The 18,629-nt window shown below is 42.5% G+C and overlaps 1 protein-coding gene across 2 annotated transcripts in view; it reads right to left on the bottom strand.

Moving 5' to 3' along the window:
* Positions 1-18,629, bottom strand: part of Hivep1 (HIVEP zinc finger 1) — a 135,112-nt gene that overhangs the window by 110,170 nt on the left and 6,313 nt on the right. The window lies entirely within an intron of this gene.

The raw sequence follows: 18,629 nt of genomic DNA, 5'->3' as shown, positions 1-18,629 counted from the left end.
GGATTAAGACTCATTCTGAAATTGCAAATGTTAGAAGGGAAGAGTTACTTTAGAAGATTCTGGAAACCACCAACTGGCTGTATTGGCACAGGCCAAGGGATACATGCCAAGCAAAAGAGCCCATGGAGGACCATTTGCTGAAATGCGGTGTGCCTGGATGTACCTGCTGATGAGACCTGGTCTCTCTGAACCATTTTCTGTGTCTCATTAAAAACAGAAAAGTAGGGTGGCAGATACTTTTTGTGCCAGTCACCCCATAAACCAGAAAAGCAAGTCTTTCTTAAAGGTTACCTGGTCTTCACTCATAGAAGTGCTACTTGCAGGGTCTTAGAGACTGAACTAGGCTATTTTTGCATCAATTAGCCTGTTATTTTACTGAAAAGATAAACTCCAATTACTTTTAATCCCATCATCAGGGAGGCAGACCTCTGTGAGTTTAAGATCAGCCAGGTCTACCCGGTGAGGTCCTGTCTCAAAAAAAACAAGTAAAAATAAAAATAATATAATGAACAGTTTTCATGTTCATAGATTAAACTCAAATGACCCTTAACCACATACAAGTCCTGACATACATACATATTTTCTATAAAAATAATAATGATATTCACATCCATGAGATTGTCCATAGCTCTTCATATACTTAGTATGTGATCCCCACAAATGGTATTCTCTCATATGTAATATATTCTCAGCTCCAGCCTAACCAAGTGGTATTTCCTCTCATGCTATGCACTTCAAGAGTGTTCTAGCAGCATGTCTGTTCAAAATGTTTCATGCAGCAGCCTGTAGCCAGGTCTAGCTTGGTCTCAAGTTGAGAAATCATCCACTTGAGCCATGCTGTTCTCAGTCACACACCTCACTCCCTAAATTCTGCTTTCCTGCTTTTGGGAACATCCACAGATGAAGGGAAATTCCACACACATGCACTGGGGACTCAGACTTGGAGAACTGGTTCGTATGGACATGAAAACTGAAGAGCATTTGCCGTTGGGAGCGACCTCCTCAGGCAAACGTGTGGCCTGTCGCCGCTATGCTAGCAGCCTTGCCCGTCCAGAGCAATTAGCAATCAGTTCAGCTTGTATAACTCAGAGTTTGTCTTATCCTTCTTACTAAACTGCAGGGTACTGAGGCCTCAATTCATGTCAGATACACTCTGGTGCCTTCCAGAGCTCTTGGCAGGCACAGGGAGGGTCTAAGAGACTACTTACACAACATTGTGATCAAACAAGAAAAACAGTCAATCACTATGAATGCAAAGTTGAAACTTCCACTTTATATAATAAAGTCTCTTAATTTTTTTTCACGGAAGACATCATGAGAAAAATGTTTTTTAAAGTCTTAGGAAAAAAGGTTAATCCCTGTTATAAACCATCTCAAATGCCACAATGACATCTGTGTTTAATGAGATACAGACCAACACACGCATACAACTCTACACTTCACTGCTCTATCAAATGTAGGTGCCAAAAGACCACTTAGCACCCATGAGATCCATACTTAACTACAGCTCGAATCGGACTGGCAGATGTGCACTGGTAAGTTGACCCTATCTAGGCAGCACACAGTCCAAGTGTGGCCAGTGCCGTCCTCTTCCTGCAGCCAGGACTTCTTTCCCTTGAAGATGAAAGAGCTCTGAACCCTGACTCTCAGTGTCTACACGGTAAAACATGTACCTGCCCAAGAACTAGATTTCCGAGAACAACACTGATACACACACTACACAACAAACACATTCTTTGGGGTAAATCAAAAGCTCCCAAGGAAGAGGTAGTGCCTAGAAACTTGATGGCAAAAATGTATTAAAAAGCATTATAAAATAGCCTGGACATGGTAAGTTCTGCCAGGGTTTGCCTAACACTAAGACAAACTATATTCTGCTCAGTTCTAAGAATCAAATTGCTAAAAAGGGGGGCCGGGACACGCCAAGCCCATCCTGTCCTCCTAGAAGCGAAGATGACATAAGAGCCAGAGTCAGTGAGCTATAGTTCCTCCACAGTAACCACATATCATAGGACAGGCCTGCAGTGAACTCTCGACAACCCTGTTCCCAGCCTCTGTCTGCTTCCTTCCACAGACAGCCTGAGAACGCCCAACTACCAATTCCACTTCCCCCGTCCAGACCTTCCCCAGGACAATCATGTTTCATGAGCTGATTCACCATCACCAAGACTCCATTCACACAAAACTCTGTCAGCTCTTATGTGACTATGACATAGAGGTGCCAGAATTCACAATGGATACTAGGAATTCTTCAGTGTGTAGAAAGGGTACTAAAGCAAACCATACTCTAACAAAAACTGTGTGCTTCATGTACTTGTGTGAAAGACAAAATTATTGCACTGAGGGAAGAGGGGGGTGGGGCAAGAAGATGGCTCAGTAAGTAAAGACCCTTGCTGCCAAGTTTGACCACCTGATCACTGGATCCCTGGGGTAGAAGGTAAGTGACAATACTTGAAAAGCACAGACAGACAGACAGACACACACACACACACACACATACACACACACACACACACACACAGATAAAAATAATTAAATAAAAACTTAAAATTTTAAAAATAAAATAAAGGGAGAGAAGCAAGGCCAGGCTAAATCGAGGAGATAAATCTGGTAGTGAAACTTCACCAAAACTACCCACACAACCATAAGCTGGCCACAAGGCTATGCTAGCCTTCACTGTATAGGGCTGGCCCTCTGTGCCTATAGTTTCTGAATCCATAGATTCAAACAAAAGAGACCAAAAATACTTGGGGAAAAAGAATAGAAACTACCGGACACTCTGAAACTACTGGTTCCTCATGGTCCCTTTTTGCCCCTCACTACTCCCTGAGCAATATAGCATAACAGCTAGTTATACCTACATTGTGTGGGACACTAGTCCATCTGCAGACGACTTCAAATTTATCAGAGGTTAGATGTGGGTCATAGAAACACTACAGTTCATGCGAGGAACTGGAACATCCAGACTTTGATCTGTGCAGTCCTAGAACCAATCTCCTAAGGAGTCCAAGGACTGACTGGACCTACTGTGTGCTGGGTGGTAGTCTCTGAAATAACCTACAAGGCTGACTTTATCACCCAGCTAAGGCTCAGTGAGAAAGAGCAGCACTGTGCTGTCTACAAGGTTTATTAAACTGAAGAGCTAGCATTCGCTTCCAAACCCACAACCCAAACTCCAAGTACTTCCTTTTTTCCTTTTTCTCCAATTCAGCCATTCTTTCAGTAACTCAACAACTCATATTTAAAGTTCTCAGTGGGCTAATACTGGTATCGTGAGTACAGATTTTAAGTATCAGTAAAGCCTACTAGGATCTTATAGCGCATTCACCTCGCAATTTCCATCTTTCAAGCAGCATGAAGATTTGCTGCTCACTTAATGGGGTTCTGCAAGGAGCCTTTATCAAGAGGCTCATTAGCACACACTGCACACAGCCCCTTAAGGTTCAGGATGCAGTCTGTCAGAGGGCTGTTTGGACCATACACGTGGCTAAACCAGTACAGATAAAGTAAGGTTATAGCATCCTCTCCCTGAAGCACAACCAAAGGGACAAAATGGTCCCAGCCAACCATTCTCTGCACTTTGAACATCTACCACACTCATCTGTAAACTCAGATGCACATCTTCAAGTCCTGACCTCTTGGGTGAGATCAGCATAGCAGGGGCCTGGAGCTTTCTCCCCTGAGGCTGTTCCTGGCCCCCTACCATCAGCTCAGTCAGTCATAGTTCAGTCCAGGGCAGGCTGCAAAAGCAGCAAGTCCACGGCTACTGCCAAGCCCACTAGACAGGGCACACAGGCAGGTGAATGGCAATCCCACAAACAAGTGAACTTGGAAGGCCAGAGGCTATGTCTGAGCGTGAATGCCTGTCCAACATGAACAAGATTCCAAGGATTCACAGGAAGCTCTGGAAGGACAGGCAGACACTGTACGCTGGATAAACTCTCCCCAAACCCAGGCCCACCAGAGGCCTGCATGAACCATGAGCAGCAGACAGTATAATGGTGCTCCCATGAACACATGCAAAGACGGCAGAGGGTCTGGTAAAAGTAAAGTCAAGGCAGGTTTCAGAACTACAGGTAGCTGAAAAGTGTTCTTGGCCTGCACATGGATCCAGTTGAGGACAGTAAAAGCTTTATGAACCAATCTCTGGCCAACACAAAACTACACAGTGTGATTCCTCAGAATCTTACCTTTCAAAGGAAAAAAATTAGAAAACAAAACATAAGCAAATACTGAACACAGGGCTAGGGAGATAGCTCGGTAGGTTAAAGTGTCTGTCTCCCAAGTCTGAAGACCTGACTTTCAATCCCAAGAACACCCTAAAGCAAACAGTAACTGTGCAAGTCTATGATCCCAGCGGTCCTCAGGTAACACGGGAGGCAAGGACAGGAGCCCTGGAATCCCACAGTCAAGCTAGCCTGTTGAAAACGGTACAGTTATGAACAGCAAAGAAACCCGGCCCACACTAATGTTGTCCTCTGACCCCCATATAGGTACCATGGCATGCATGTGTGCAAGTGCACACACAAGAAATCAGTAGCTGTACAACATGGGAACACAGAAACCTTTTTTCTTACCATTACTCTCTAAACAGTACAGAATAACAATTGTTTTCAGAGACTTAGATTATGCTCAGTGCTGCAGGCAATCTGAGATAACTAAGGAAACAGGAGGATATGCCCAGGAACCCCACTTCCTTCAATAGGCTGGACCATCTGCAAACAGAGTCCTGAAAACAGTCTCCTTCACATACCAAGGGACAACTGAATGAGTAATGAGAGAAAACAGGGCCTGAGAAGGGATAGGTGAGGAAGGATCGAAGTGGGCAAAAGGCTACAAGGATATGAATGTGGCACAGACAGTTGTGAGGGGATTATGAGCAGTGGGGGGTGGAGGTGGGGGAGTGAGGCAGGTGAGGGGGAGGAGACTCTACTAAAGCACTTTGAAAATACTGCAACAGCATTTTGGGTGGTGGTAGCACAAGTCTTTAATCCCAGCCCTCAGGAGGCAGAGGCAGGTGGATCTCTGTGAGTTCAAGACCAGCCTGGTCTACAGAGCGAGTTCTAGGACAATCAGGGCTACATAGAGAAACCTGTCAAAACAAGAAAATGCTGCAATAATATATAATACCTTGCATGCCAATTTTAAAGTTAGTTCAAAGGAAAAGGGGAGAAAGCAATGACATGACTTGGGAGGTCAGCACCCGTCACCAAGCCTGACCAGCTGAGTTCACTCCCTAGGACACACATGATGGAAGATAAGAACTGACCCCAAAAGTTGACCTCCATATGTGTATGGTTAGTGTGTGCATGCTTGTGCATACATACACACACTAAATATACAAAATTATCAAACTTTATTAAAAATAGCAATCATAATATAGACATCTAAAGACAGCACGCTGAGATCTACATCTGAACACATCACACTCAACTGCTGAAAGGCAAAGGAAGCTAACCAAATAAACATCTCGTGGAAAGTCAACTTATCTCAGAGAGCAAGCAAAAGAAAACTGACAACACAAACAGCTAACTTCTCATCACAGACAATGGGAAGCTCGGAGCACAGAGAGAAACACCAAAATCCATGAATCCGGTTCTTCTGAGGTGAAGAGGAAATAAAGCCGTTCAGAGAATGTGCAGGATGAGTCCTGGCTTTGGGAAGACCTACTCTAAGCGGAAGGGACACAAGGCAACAGCCTGAGTCACACAACTGTGCCAAGAACGGCCATCATGAAGACCGATATGGGCTATTAAATATTTCATCTTTTCATCTCTTCTGTTAAGATGTGTTTAAAATTGAGTTGGAGAAAGCACTCACTTCGCCCTGTCCATCTGGCTTCATAACATGCAGGTCAAACACTGATGGCAATAGCAGAACCCAAGGGAAAAAAGGAAATTTGGGCTAAGTTTCTGTATTTTACCCAAATTTGGTTTGCATCATTCCCAGACACTGATACATGAAGATGCACTCTAGAAAATCACAGAGACCATAAAAACAGAAGTTAGGACAAGCACTAACAGACACCAATAAAGTACAAAGGAATAAATACACAAAGTAACAGAAATAAGACAGTAAAATGGTAGGTACAAACACCGTTCATGGATATGAAGCTGAAGAGCTACCATCAGGCTATATGACGAAGCAGCTGCAGAAATGGGCTGTCCACTAAGGATTTCATTTAGGCTCATACAAGCAAAAAGCTAAAGAATAGAAAAACATACACCAAACAGTAAACCAAAAACGAGCTACAGTGATATCAGGGAGAGTGGAGGTTAAATCCCACTGGACTTGTGGATTTGAGACTGATGACAGGAACATTAAACACACTGAGCAAGACCACATGTCCATCAGTTCATGAACGCACAAGCAGGCTGTGTATAAAACAAATACCACCCCACAACAAAATCCTGATGTGCATTAATATGTGGAAGAATCTCAACACATTATGCCAAATATGAGTTAATGTATTGCAAAGATAATTTTTCATGATCCCCTTTCCAGAGAAGGCCATGTAAAGTATGAAAACAGGGCAGCCATTATCTAGGCTGGAGCTGGGGTTGAGGTAAGATTACCAATGGCTGAAGATTACCTGGAGAGTGAGCACACACGATTGTGCCAAAGGCTGCCCATTTTTTAAACTTACTAGGCATTGCTGAATTGAGTACTTACACTGGATTTTACTGACTATATATATCACACTTTACTAAAACTCAAATACACACTACATGGTAGTGTGACTGAGGCAGTAACTCTACTACCTGGAGACCGGAAGAAGTAACTTCCCAGTGAAATAATTTATCATCAAATCCATTCCTAGTGCAAAATCAAGCTCCTCCAAGAGGCAGTATGAATTGAATATGGATCATCACACATTGGACACTAGCCTACGGGAGCACAGCAGCATCCAGAAGGTGAAGCAAGACACCCAAACCCCTTGCTATACGGTCGCACAGTGCCTCACTGTCAGCTGAATGTCTGCCATGTTCACTAGTCAGCTAATCGCACCAAAGTTTGAACTTTCATGCTTGAACACTACAGTCTGTATGTTCTGAACTAGCACAGGACAGAGCAGGGTGTCAGAACCCCACACGGGGCCTTCTGAGTGATAAAAGTCAACATGGCCATTGGCAGTCACCATACTTGAAGCCCACCAAGGACTCTGCTGTCAGAGAAGGAAATATCACCACAGCAGTTACTTATTTGCACAGCCTTTGAGCTGTGTGTTAGCGCTGGCTCTACTTAGAAACAGATACTTCAGCCTAGTCAGACAAACAGAGGCACTCATCACTGCCACCACCTCATGAAAACGGCCCTAGATGGAACGTGAGGCAACGGACACAAGTATGTTTTCAGGAAACAATTTCAGAAACAGACAGTGTCTGGATTTGGTCAGGTGTTTTCTGACCCCTGCTCCAAATGACAGCTACTGGAGAGTGAACCGGAGAGCTGCTCTGTGTGCACTCAACCTTGACCGTTTTGTTCCTTGCTCATAAACAGGAGACCAAAGAAATACACTTCTGCTGTCTTGTTCATTTGCAGGAGGTTTTCCTAATGCTTTTCAAAAGATTGCCTCAGTCTTTCAACCTTCCATCTTCTTCCCTAGATATCAACAAACCAGTTGGCCCTACATGGAAGGTAGAGTTGCTTTGGTTTTGTTTTAATGTCACAGTGTATAATAACAACACCTGGTTTCTAACTTCTTAGAGAAGGTTGAATATACCTACCCTAACAGCATAAAAAAAATATTAATTTAATAATTTTATATTTACCAAAAAATAGAAACTACACACATTAAATCCAAGAAGTCTTTATCCTTTGGGTCCTTGGAATTCAACTTCATTAAGAAATACACTCTAACTGAAAAAACCAATCCTAGGATCCCAGGATCCCTCCACCCCATTCTTTCTTCTCCCAAAGCTTGATGGAATTACTTTTTCTGCCAGTCTGTCTTTCCTTTCTTTCAAAATCTGTGTCAAAGCTGTTTCCTCAATCAAGTTCCCACCAAAAAAACCTGAAGTGGACAGCTCGGAGCAGGACGTCACAGGGCTCCAGGACTGCCATTACTCCTGGCTTTGTCCTTGGCCGTCCCTACTACATACACATGTTCCCCTGCAGCTGTGTGCCATAGTCCTACGACATAGTCCCAGACATGCTACACTGAAAACTAGGAAGACAGGAACTACGTTCTATTTCACTATACCAAAAAGTAAAATAGAAAACTAATATAACCCCCCGACACTCTGATCCCCTATAACTAGTACCACCTACAATGTGGGAGACCCCCAACAATGAACAAAATCTGCTTGTTCTAATTTCTGTGATGCATAGCATACAAGGAAAAGCTTAGAATGGCAGTTATATTTCGCTTAAATATTTAAGAGATTCACCTCTAAAATTCAAAATATTCTGCTGAAACCTTCATATAAATATTGTCCTTCTTACTTTTAGGCAAGACATGTCTATTTCCAACCATGAACAACTCAGCAAACCACATGTACAAACATCTTTAAGGACTGATTAGTCTTAGGCAGAGTTTGGCAATTTCCAGGACTGTCTGAGATGGCAAACTCAGCCTGAAGTCACAAACAGGTCTGAAATGGATTCTTGACAGCAAAGACTTAAAAGGAAAACAGTTTATAATCCTTCTAACTCTGACCTCCCTGCCACTGGTTCTGCATGCTATTCTTAACATTTCACTCCATAGATGGAGAGCACTCACAAACCCGCCCACCAGGAAAGAGCAGTTGTCAACATCAGCCAGTGTGAGGACGCCTGAGTATGTTGGAAGCCAAGGGGGTGGCTATGGAGATCCCAGCTATGACACTCTGGGCAAGTGACAATTTCTCCAGCCCTCGCTTCTCTCAGCTATAAAACACAGTAATAACACACCTACATTGTATAGTTGAAACAAGAACATATGAGAAAAGGCACTTGGCATACAGCCCTGTAATAGACCTGTTGAAAGGGTAGCTAAGCTGAACACCAGAAAACCATCTGAACAGCCTCTTTCTTGCCACCAGCCCAAGACAGCCATACTTCTCGGTATAGTGAAATAAAACCTAGTTTCAGTCTTCCTAGAGTCAGTGTAGCATGTCTGGGGAAAGTTGTAGGAATATGACACACAGCTGCAGGGGAACATGTGTATGTAGTAGGAACAGCAGAGGAAAAAGGAAGCCCTGGAATTTAAAAACAATTGGAGCCAAGACACCTGGTTTGTCTGAACCATACAAGAGTCATCACTTGAGTCTATGGCTTGAAGTTATCCTGGGCAGCATGGCAACATTCCATCTCAATGCAAAAATAAAGCAAAACATTGGAAAGAACACTCCACAAAGATCATCTACAAGGAACCAGTAGGTGGCACAAAATGGATTCATCTGTCAATCACTCCCTTCGCTCATCTGTAGAAGAAGGCTGAGTGAACCAAAGATGAACCAGGGTCTTCCCTAATCTGACGAATACTGAGACTGGGAGACTACCTTCCAGGTTCCAGGATGTGGATGCTTTTTCATTTGCTTCAGCAATACAGCACACTCCCTAACTCTATGTCTAGACCACTCTTACCTGAATATTGTAGGTAGGAGGCAGCCATGTGCTGATCTGACGGTTTTCTTCAGTGCCAAATCTCAAAATCATAAGACCAGAAGGTGGAAGCACACTTCCAAACGGTGCCTCCATGAAATCTGTACTTGTCATTTAATACCATACAAATCAGGCTTCATATCAATCCAATACGTATGCACATGTCAAGACCACAATAGTTCCATTCATACTTAGAGACTCCTATGCTGATTACACTGTAGCTCGAATCGTATCTGTGAGTGCTGTGCACCCGTGAATACCTCTTCCTGCACAGCAGCGCAGCCTCCGGCCTCACAGCACTCTCTAGAATGGAATATATCATAGAATCAACTCAAAACCTGGTTGAATCTTTATAATGAGAAGAGTAAAAATTAAGGTAATATGGTAGGCAGGGTGGCTCTTGTCTTTAATCCCAGCCCTCGGGAGGAAGAGGCAGCGGAATCTTCATGAGTTCAAAATCCACCTGGTCTTCATATTGAGTTCCAGGCCAGCTAAGGCTATGTTCTAAGATAAATCTCAATAATAATAATAATGCAATCCTGTACAACTGTAAGGATTGTAAGTCGAGAAATTTAAGGTCAAAAGGCCCTTCTTGAAGAACCGAGCATGCTTGTGAAATGATTCTTTGTGGACAGAAATTCTCAAGCTCAGCAAGTAATCTCCAGTTGGCTCTAGCTGTAATGAGGTGATGTACTGCAACTGGCATATTAATACACTCCAGAAGAGCACCCATAGTTAATATGCAGAAAAACACTGCCAAATGTTTTAAATACAAATTGAAAAGTAAATCACTTCATCTATTCATAAAATAATGAACGCAAGAACAAATGTTACCCAGACTTGTTCAAATCTTTGCATTCTCATTGTGGGGCTCACGAGTTGTACAGGTGGAGATTTTATTCCCATTCCTTACCTCCTACTCAACAGTAAAATAAGAATGATACCTCGCCAGAACACACTGCATGCAAAGATGCTCTAAAAGAAAACCATTACTGTGGTTAATTATATTATTACATTTTATATTTTCTTTCAAAAAGAAAAAAACTGGCTAATGTTGAGAAGCATTCAGAAAGCATCAAATGTATTCTCAACATAAACTGAAAAATAATTACCTTCAAGACGAAATGGGAGATTTTCTACATTAAGTCCATTCCTGTATTATCCCGGGCTAATTAAATAATACCAGCCATTCATGTCCCAGCTCTCAAAACACCAATGGCTTTTCATATATATCATTTAAAACTGGTCTTTAAATTATTACTTACTTCCTTTCTAGTTTCAGTCACACACAGAAAAGTATTTTAAATAAGCCAAGGGGTTGTTTTCCCTACAGGATTCCTGACCTGGCAAATCATTCGCTGTCAGCATAGAATGGCTGACCTAACCTTCAAATGTGTAAAACAATGTGTAAACAGAATTCCCCATGACAGTCATTAGAATGAGACAGAGTCTACTCATGGACTCAATAAGATAATCCTTACATTAACAAGTCAAGCTTGCATTCATGATAGAAGCTTTTAGAAAAAAACAAACACCACTGGAGCAGGCCCACGAACTGACAGCAAGTGAAATATTCTCATTGGCAAGATAACCCTGAAAAGCAGGTTGGGTTTCTCTTCCTACACTGGAGTGGAGCAGGGGACAGAAGTGGCACTGCAATCCCATGTAAAGAGTCACACTGAAATATTTTATAATAATAAAATCGGACACCTTTCATTTCCTAATATTGAATGGAGACTAATGTTTAATCACTTAACGTGTTAAAAAAAAACAAATACAAAACAAAACAAAAAAATGCAAGAACAGAGTGAGTTCAAGTAGGAAAACAGATGGGGAGTACTGAACGTCCTCTTCCAGGTGGCTTTCTGCCCCGGACGCCCTCTTCTGGATCCAGAGTGACCTTCCCGTGAGTGTAGACAAGGGGCCTGTGTAGCACAAGTGCAATCAATAAAGGGTTCTTTGTGGGCACTCCTGTCCTCCGCTTGTGAAACACATGCAACCCAGAGGCTTGACGTAAGCCAGTTCTAGGAGGTGGCTTCTGTTTCAAGAGCCTACCCTGTACCAGGCATGCGACAAACACTGCTGTAGCCTGCCCTGCCCTGAGATCTAGTTTACCTACTACTATCTGTGCTTTAAAGAAAAAAAAAACAAAAAACAACAACAACAACAACAAAAACTTGCACAAGATCACACAGCTTGGGGTCATAGCAAGAAGTCCAACTCTCTGCCTTCACCACCAATCAAAAGCACAGAGCACAACCATCATCAGAGAAACTTCCTCCTTCACTATATGGGAGCTAGCACAGAGACCCACAACTGGACAATGTGCAAAGAGTAAAAGACCTTTCAACACTGAGTCCTGAATGGGATGTCTCCATCCAACCCCTCCCCTCGGGGGTCAGGGAATTATTTAGGGGAAGCAGAGAGATTGTAAGAGCTAGTGGGACTAAAAGACACTAAAGAAACAGTGTCCTGCAGATACAACAGGATTGATGCACATATGAACTCAAGAGACTGTGGCAGCATGCACAGGGCCCACACAGGTCTAAGCCAGACAGGGTCCTAGCGCTGAGGCGGAAGCAGATACAAGCCCCCATCTCTAACCAGAAGGTTTTGCCAATGGAGTCTAGCTGGGCATACAAACCACACTTAAGGGCAGGCCCCGTATGCCTATCGGTAGATGGGCAGTAGATGGCCAGCACACGTCAAGGATGGCCAGGATCTCAGAGGCCCCACATGCTGCCTGGCAGAGTTTAATGAAGCATATTTGCAGAGAGTGAAAAGGGGTCACTCTATGAGGTATTCAGAATCAAACGCATACAACCAATAAAGGTGAAAAACAGCCACACCAAATTTGCAAAATATCATTTCCAAAACAAGAAAGGCTAATATCTCATATTTCCTACATTGACTTCCAATCTTAAAGGCAAGGTTTTGAAACCTTAGACTCAGATACAACAAAAACAGGTAGCGGTGCTTCCACAGGTCTGAAACACAGTGGCCGGCACAGCTGAAACAGCCCTGTGTCTGAAACAATCGGCACAGATCATCGCGTGAATTACCAGTTCCTCAAGCCTCAGCACCTAAGAGGTCACAGGAAAAGAACAGGAAGGTGATGAGGATGGCCCTCCATCCTCAGAGTACGGACTGTGGGCCAGACGGCTCCGCTTCACTGTCACCTCGCTAGGACCACACGTAGGATCTCGGGTCTTGACATCTGCCACACCAACCGCTGTCTATCTTCTGCCTATCTTGGTCCGCAGAGCACAAGGCTGGAAGAGACCCTGCCCAGGGCGCCGAGGACAGCACTCGGAACTGCTCCTCTCAACATATTCTTTTCTCTGCTCTTCCACAGTTCTCCATCACTGCACAGAGCACAGCCAGGGTTAGAATGCTGTGACCACACATACTGTGCACTTGGGAAAGGGCAAAGACAAAGATTCTGCCAGGGTTATAGGGCAAGAATATGGAAACTGAATCCTGTATAACTCAGCCTTGTGTGTATTTCAAACCTACTTTCTGCCTTTGCCAAATCAAAGATTTGCCTACTAAAGCATTTCTGAGAGCAAAATTGTATAAAGTCTACCCCTTTGGGAAGCACAGCCCACACAGGCCTAATAGGAAGATCCAAGCAATGTACACATGCTCTTTCAGGACAATCCAGCACTTAAAATACTTTTTTCTGTGCCTAAAAATTAATTTTGGTAGCTTCTTTCATCATCTTATTTCCAATTCCAAGCTTTTCCCAGGGACAGAAACACACACACACACACACACACACACACACGCGCGCACGCACGCACGCACGCACGCGCGCGTGTGCACACAGTCCCTACATAGGAAGGCTGTAAGAACTCTGCACTCTCTATGACCGGGATCTCTGGACTCAGCTTTCCCAGCAGAACTGTAAGTTTCACCCTCAGGCAGGCCCTGCCCAGTGAGCAGAAAGGGCTCGGATTCCTGACCTCAAGAAGCAGACCCTGCAGAGGGCCCTTGTCCCTGGCCTCCAGGGCAACTGTAAGTCCAGTCTGCCTTTTACTACACAGTCCAAGTTAAGTAACCATCTACTGTGATGGGTCAGGACCCAACATTCCAAGTCCTCTTCAAACAGAGAAAAATATCCTAATTTCAGAAAAGATGCAAGTTTCTTCTTTTCATTTATTCTAATTTGAATAGTACAGAAGGAATACTTCAGATTAATCATACACAGACACTCCTTGACACAGAACAGAATTAGACCCTTATCCTAAACTGGAAACAGCCTAAGTTGAAAATGTATTTGGCAAACACAAAAAATCAAAAGAAAAAGATATGAGTGAGACTTCATTAGAAGGAGGAGGGTTGACAGGGTAAGGGGGTAAGATGGGTGGGAGGTGTGTGATTAAATTACATTGTATAAATGTGAAACCAACAAGAAACAACTCTAATTTTAAAATAAGTTTAAAGGGATATAGCTCAGTGGTAGACCACTGCCTAACATGTACAAGGTTCCGCATTCAACCTCAGTACAGAAAAGAAAAGGACAGAGAAAGTGCGCTTACTCCACCGACTAATGACTGATCTCCCTTCGCAGTGCCGCGCACTACGGGGTCCACTGTGTCCTTCTAATCACAAACTGACTAACTGCTGAGACTCACTGCCACTGCCCAGCAGCAAGCAATCATAGGAACACATCCTGAGAAAACAGCCAACTAACAGTCTCTAGACAGCCGTCTAACAGACGGGTTTCATTCATTGGCTGAGATGGTGACTTACTAAACTGTGCAGACTAACTTTAAATTCTTGCCTCAGGAATTGTTGGGCATCAACTTCCTGAGTTAGCTGCAACCATAGGTGCAGGTCACAGGTAGTTACAGGTGAAGGTCACGGCCACCAGTCCCAGCTAGAGAGGGCATCTACTGAGCATGGATCACTTTACACTGTAAAGCTAAGAAGTCATAAATTAATCCTTAAGTCTAGGATTCATTAACAAATTTCTGAACTCCATTAGCTAGCTAAAGCCACTATTAGCCTATCTGCTGCCTTCATAAAAACTGGAACATGGCTCTCAAAACAGACAAAAACCTAAAGGCAGGCCTCCAAATGCCCACCTTGGCAAGCATCACTGCCCTGAGGGCCTTGCCTGCAGCTGTAAACAAGATAAAGTCCACTCTTGAAAAAGCTCAGATTCTGAGAGTGAAGCACCCATATTCCAGTTCCATAGTTTCTCCGTGACACCCAAACGTTACATTCAATGTGCTCATCTAAATCCCCACCTCACTAAACACTGCACTATGCTCGCCGGTTCTAACACGAGTCCAGGGAGCTAGCAGCAGCTCTGTGTTGCCAGCACAGAGTTCTAGAGCATGTTTAGATAGGAAACAAGCACTGTTTCAAGATTCAAGTAGCTCAGAATATTGATCATACGTCCAAATATCACCTTATGAGGACAGGCCAAACATGTTTCTGCTGAGAACACCTACAATTAACTGTCTAATTGTTAAGACATCTCTGACTTTGAAGGCGTGTGCTTTAAGGTCCGTTTCTTATTATAGAGCTAAAGATTATCTGTGGCCCAACTGCACAGCAAAAAAAAAAAAAACCATCATTACTGTGAGGACACTGGTCCTGAGAACCTGCTGCATAGCAGACACGCAGAAGCAGATCCTACAGAGTACAGAATAACACTGATATAAACAATGTTACTGGCCTGTGTACTTACTATACTATCCTCCTTGTCATTATCGTTGTTTTCATCTTCTACACACACACACACACACACACACACACACACACACACAGCTGTAGAGTGGCCTCAGGCAAGACCTAAGACGGGATCCCGAAGAGAGTGCTATCATCACAGGTGACAGCTCCAAGAAAGTCAGCTCTGTGTAAAGATCCCAGAAGACCTCCCATGAGGACAAGGTAGAAAACTGGACCACGGATGCTAACCTAGGTAGGTCTCACTAAAGTGTGTGCTTTCTGGTTGTATGTTTATTTGCTTGGGTTTTTTTTTTTTTTGGTTTCTTTTTAGAATTTTTCTATTTTGGTTTTCTGAGACAGGATTTCTCTGTGTTAACAGCTCCACCCAATCTCTGCCTCCCAAGTGCTGGTTGTGCTTTCAGTTGTAACAAACAAACAAATAAATAAATAATAAAATTAAAAGCAAAGAAACTGACAGAATAAGAATGCAAAGAGTATTTCTATTTTATGCTAATTCTTATTACAGGAGCCAAAAAAACATCAAGCTCTCTTTTCATTTATAAGATTAAAAGGTAACCTTGGTATGTTAATGTTCATTTATTATTGAATAAAAAACATTTTTAAACACAGCCTGACTGCACAGTATTCATGAAGTTTACCTTGGTACCCATGCCCCAGGCCACCAGGGTCACTTATCACACTCTTATCAACCAAGGCAGCTTCCAGGCCTCCACAACAAGGGGCTTGGATGAATGTAGCATTTTTACCTTTTATGCTGTACTTTTTACTTTGTTTTAGATATACAAATACCACTGTGTTACAACTCCCTTAGCTCAGATGTTAAATTGTGGGTCACTTGCTTAATTCTTAAAAACTGAATGTGGGGATTGGAAAGAAAAAAAAAAAACTTTGGTAACAGTAAAAGATTTCTAAATAAGCACAGAACAAAAACTAATTGAAAACCAAATGCATGATGAATGCAAAATTGAGGAGGGGAGCAGTGTTCACTAATCCTGCAGCATGGACTTGCTGCAGCCTTGGCTCTGGATACAGAACAAGTGTACTTCATACCAAACTGGCCATCACACGCTCAGGGAACCCTGCCTGAAATACCTCGGCTCAGATTCCAAACAATTATATGTTATAAATTGCCCTATTAAACTGTCCACAGTTTTCTGCTCCTCTGGAAACATGCAACAACTTAACATTTTCCAACCACAGCATGTATGTATCAAATTCATGTTGCGCATTGTGTTGTATTGCTAGTGTTAAGATTTTTTATTTTAAAAATTGCTGTTACAGTTTCTGACTTGAGTTTTGTATAGATAGATAGATAGATAGACAGATGTATAGATAGATAGATGTATGGATAGATGGATAGAAAGAAAGAAAAAAGAAGGAAGGGAGGGAGGGAGGAAGGGAGAAAGAGAGAGAGAGAGAGAGAAAGAGAGAGAGAGAAAGGAAAGAAAGAAAGAAAGTTAGTTAGTTAGTTTTGGGGTTAAGACAGAATTTCCAGGGTTCTAAAATCGCCCTAACCATATACTTCTGCCATTTGGCACCATGTACTGTGTAAAACAGCATTCTCAGCATCACCTCAGAGCACCAATCAACTGAAAACCCTACAGCTGCTCCACATCCTACAGCATCAGAGGGTCATCTGAGACCTAATTCTTTTGCGTAAAAACAAACAGGCACAACAAATTTAGCACACATACCTTTTTATCATTAGTGACAAAATTAAAAATAATTATTTTTTAAACTTTTATGATTTGGGGCTAGAAAGATGGCTTGACAGTTAAGAGGACTTGCTAATTTTACAGAGGGTGGGAGTTCCGTGCCATCCTCTGTGGCACTAGATAACCACAACTGCCTGCAACTCCAGGGGTCCTGACACCCTCTTCTGGCCTTGGAGGTAATTGCACACACATGTGCATATATAAACATATAAAGTATTTTTTGATTATGACTGTTAACAAAAGCTTGCTTCATATATCTACTTTATATTTTATATTCTTATATTACCAAGAGTGTGTAAAGCTTTCTTTAGTGAGAAGCAGATATGAATGGAGAAGTTTTAATCAGCCCTTGCCTTATACAGACAATATATACTCACGTTTGCAGCCTACGAGCAATACCTTAAGCAACACAGTCCAAGTGTGCAGTATGCTAGACCATGTAAGACGTGTGGACGGATGAGCACACTATATTTGTATAACAGAACCACCAACAGTGTATTTCTCTGTGTGTGGTTGAAATATTAAGAGACGAATCTATTTGACACAGTATTTTATTGTGCTTAAGATTGATTTAGTAGTTTTTCATTTCATGCTGCTACAATTTGTACACACACAACCATATCTTTGTATGCATGTGTGTGAATAGTGGTCCCCACAGACATGTGGGGACATCTGTACAATGTTAAGTGTCAGTTCTCACCTTCTGCCTTGCCTGAGACCGGATCTCTTGGTGTCTAGGTATACCACGCTGAATGTCCCACAAGCTTATGAGCGTTCTGTTTCCACCTCCCATTTTGCCACAGACTGGGATGACAGGCCTATGCTACTGCCTCTTGTCTTAGATGGCGTCTAGATATCTGAACTCGGGTCCTCCTAGTAGCACTGCAAGCATTTTACCAGCTGAGCCATCATACAAGTCCAATTCTGCTGAATTCTTATGGAGTGGAATCAAATAGAAAAGAAAACTGCTATTCCCAGTGAATGAAACACATCAAGACAATACAAATCAACTCACAGATACAGTAAAATATGTTTCCTTTCCCGATACTAAATATCTTTACCTTAAAGGGAAAAACATTTATCTTCTAGTGTTTGTATGAAATATGTTTAATATGTATCCTTTGCTTTGTTTTGTCTGGTGCTGAGAATAGAACCCAGGGCCTCAAATGTGCTAAGCCCACCTCCTAGCCCCGGCTAGACCTTTAGCCTTATACACAAATATTAACAAGATGCTTCTTTGTTGACAGTAAGTGAGTTTGTTCTGACTTCTGCAAATAATGTACTGTGTAAATGTCAATTCCAACTTTCTTTACGTCTTTATCCTGATAAAACTTACAGAACTAAATTCCCGATCAATAAACATGGAATTCAGTGAGAAAGCTCACTGATAAAGCACCTGCCTAGCAAGCTTGAAGACAGCGTTCAATCTCCCAGAGATACAAAAGGATAGAGGATTTTTTATAATGAAGATAAAAGTGATTCAATTATCAGAACATATCAATCATCCATTTCAGATTCCACAGTTCCTGCTCAGAAATGACAAATCTCAGCCTAGAACAGGTCACTGGAGAACTGCAATTCTGTGGAATTCAGTCATTCAACATATAAGAGACAACTACTACATAA

This window comes from Myodes glareolus, chromosome 14 (assembly GCF_982192425.1).
Source record: "Myodes glareolus chromosome 14, mMyoGla1.1, whole genome shotgun sequence".
In the NCBI taxonomy this organism is placed as follows: domain Eukaryota; kingdom Metazoa; phylum Chordata; class Mammalia; order Rodentia; family Cricetidae; genus Myodes; species Myodes glareolus.
Note: the sequence above shows the minus strand (reverse complement) of the source record. Positions and strands in the feature narration are given on the sequence as shown.